Below are 2,780 nucleotides of genomic sequence, written 5' to 3'. Positions count from 1 at the left end.
ATTTGACTCTGTCAGTGAAAGTGGTAAAGGGATTTGAGAAAATAAGGCAAAGCAGTGGAATTATGTGTTAAAACTTTAAATATTATAGACACATTTACTTAATTTCTAATACTGTTGTTGCTTATAATTAAATAAGATGTTTTCCATGAACCACGCATTACAGCAAATATATTGTTTATACAGATTAAATTTTCATCAAAAGGGACGCCTGGGTGGCTCAGTTGGTTAAGCAGCTGCCTTTGGCTCAGGTCATGATCCCAGCATCCTGGGATCGAGTCCCGCATCTGGCTCCTTGCTCGGCCGGAGCCTGCTTCTCCCTCTACCTCTGCCTGCCATTCTGTCTGCCTGTGCTTGCTCTCTCGCCCACTCTCTCTGATAAAGAAATAAAATCTTAAAATAAATAAATAAATTTTCATCAAAAAATTATAAGTGTATTTTTTTGTAGGATCATGATAAGCATTTTGCAGATGAGAAAAGTGAAATTTAGAAAAGTATGTCTCTTCAAATCCCTCATACAATATCTGGCCTAGATAGAAGGATATACTATCACAATTGAGGAAGATAATTGAGATTACTTAAAATGATAAACTTTACTGTATAGGGTTTTTTACAAGTTTGCCACAGATTCACATTTTTTAAAATATATATCTATTTGTGTAAAGAGAATGCACTGAGAAGTAAAAAGATAGTGATATATCAGTGCTACCAACTAATGGCTATAATATCATCACCTTATTTATGAACAATGAAACAGTGTGTAATATTTAAATAAATTTAAATAAATTCCTATTTATTTTATATATTTATAAATTTAAATGAATTCCTATTTATTTATTATTAAAGAAATTCCTCTAACAAACAGTATGTTTTGAAGGTTGCTAGCAGGAAAGTGTTGTACGACATGGAAGTAATCAGAAAATGTGATCTAAAATTCTGCTTTCAAGGGCGCCTGGGTGGCTCAGTGGGTTAAAATTCTGCTTTCAAGAAGCTATAACAGTAAGTACTGAGCATTAGCTATTATATGCTATGGATGAATAACTGAAATCTACATTTGAAACTATTGGTACACTATATGTTACCTAATTGAATTTTAAAAAGTTAATAAAAAAAACCACTATTTTATAAAACAATATTCCCAACAGGCTCTTTTGCTTTAAAATACTCACTTTGTTTCCTCTCCGAGAGAACACCAAATGGCGGATGACGCCGGTGCTGCGGGAGGGCCCGGAGGGCCCGGGGGCCCTGGAATGGGAGGCCGCGGCGGTTTCCGCGGTGGCTTCGGCAGCGGCATCCGGGGCCGGGCCGGGCCGGGGCCGTGGTCGGGGCCGGGGCCGAGGCCGCGGAGCTCGCGGGGGCAAGGCCGCGGACAAGGAGTGGATCCCCGTCACCAAGCTGGGCCGCCTGGTCAAAGACATGAAGATCAAGTCCCTGGAGGAGATCTATCTCTTCTCCCTGCCCATCAAGGAGTCTGAGATCATCGACTTCTTCCTGGGAGCCTCCCTCAAGGACGAGGTTTTGAAGATCATGCCTGTGCAGAAGCAGACGCGCGCGGGCCAGCGGACCAGGTTCAAGGCATTTGTCGCCATCGGAGATTACAATGGACACGTCGGTTTGGATGTCAAGTGTTCCAAGGAGGTAGCCACTGCCATCCGCGGAGCCATCATTCTGGCGAAGCTTTCCATTGTCCCTGTGCGGCGAGGCTACTGGGGGAACAAGATCGGCAAGCCCCACACTGTCCCGTGCAAGGTGACTGGCCGCTGTGGCTCTGTGCTGGTGCGTCTCATCCCCGCCCCCAGAGGCACTGGCATTGTCTCGGCCCCTGTGCCCAAGAAACTGCTGATGATGGCTGGTATTGACGACTGCTACACCTCGGCCAGGGGCTGCACTGCCACCCTAGGGAACTTTGCCAAGGCTACTTTCGATGCCATCTCCAAGACCTACAGCTATCTCACCCCTGATCTCTGGAAGGAGACTGTGTTCACCAAGTCTCCCTATCAGGAGTTCACGGTCCATCTTGTGAAGACCCACACCAGAGTCTCTGTTCAGAGGACCCAGGCTCCAGCTGTGGCTACTACATAGTTTTATACAAGAAAAATAAACTGAACTAAAGCTTGAAAAAAAAATACTCACTTTGTAATGAGAGTCATTACTTTTGTCTAGCCAAATCTTATAGCACTGTTTATCCCTTCCCTGCTTTATCCCTTCCCAGTATCAATAAAGGCTCACTTGGGTTACCTAGAAGCCATGAGAAAGCTTGTAATAGATCTGGCTGGTTTTCACCAGCAATTTGACCACCATGTGCACAGGGAAGTCTATTGATAAAGGCTTTATTGCAATAAGTTGCAAATACATGGATGATTTTGAATTCTCTTTCTTGAGGTCTTGTTTCATGATAATAAATTTAGGGTGGCTTATTGGAATGGATGTTATTAACATATCTTCATAGTTATAAGCACATGGAATTGTAAAATAGATGAATGAATGTGGCATTACTGACAACTGTCCTCATTTTGATATCAAATTACAGTGAACTAAGATGAGGAAGCAAAGCAGATTTGGGATTATGAGTGAAAAAATTTTAAAAAGTATTAGGGGTATGATCGGACTATTGGGTAATTCAGTAGAAAAATGTCTACTGATTGAGATTCTGTGTTCCCTGATTTCAGAGAGAAGTTAAGATAAATAAGTAACACGAGGAAACTAGGAAGCCAAACATAAGTGATAATTTTGTGCCAGGGTGTGTATACATCTGTTTATCTTCTTGCTTTACCACTAAGGTT

The 2,780-nt window shown here is 42.3% G+C and overlaps 1 pseudogene across 1 annotated transcript; it reads left to right on the top strand.

Annotated features, from left to right (window-relative positions):
- Window positions 1–1,177: 1,177 nt before the first annotated feature.
- On the top strand, window positions 1,178–2,123 carry LOC309857026 (small ribosomal subunit protein uS5 pseudogene; annotated as a pseudogene). The gene has a single exon. The product of its transcript is annotated as a small ribosomal subunit protein uS5 pseudogene (transcript).
- The last annotated feature ends 657 nt before the right edge of the window (window positions 2,124–2,780 follow it).

This window comes from Mustela nivalis (assembly GCF_964662115.1).
Source record: "Mustela nivalis genome assembly, contig: HAP1_SCAFFOLD_234, whole genome shotgun sequence".
NCBI lineage: Eukaryota > Metazoa > Chordata > Mammalia > Carnivora > Mustelidae > Mustela > Mustela nivalis.
Note: the sequence above shows the minus strand (reverse complement) of the source record. Positions and strands in the feature narration are given on the sequence as shown.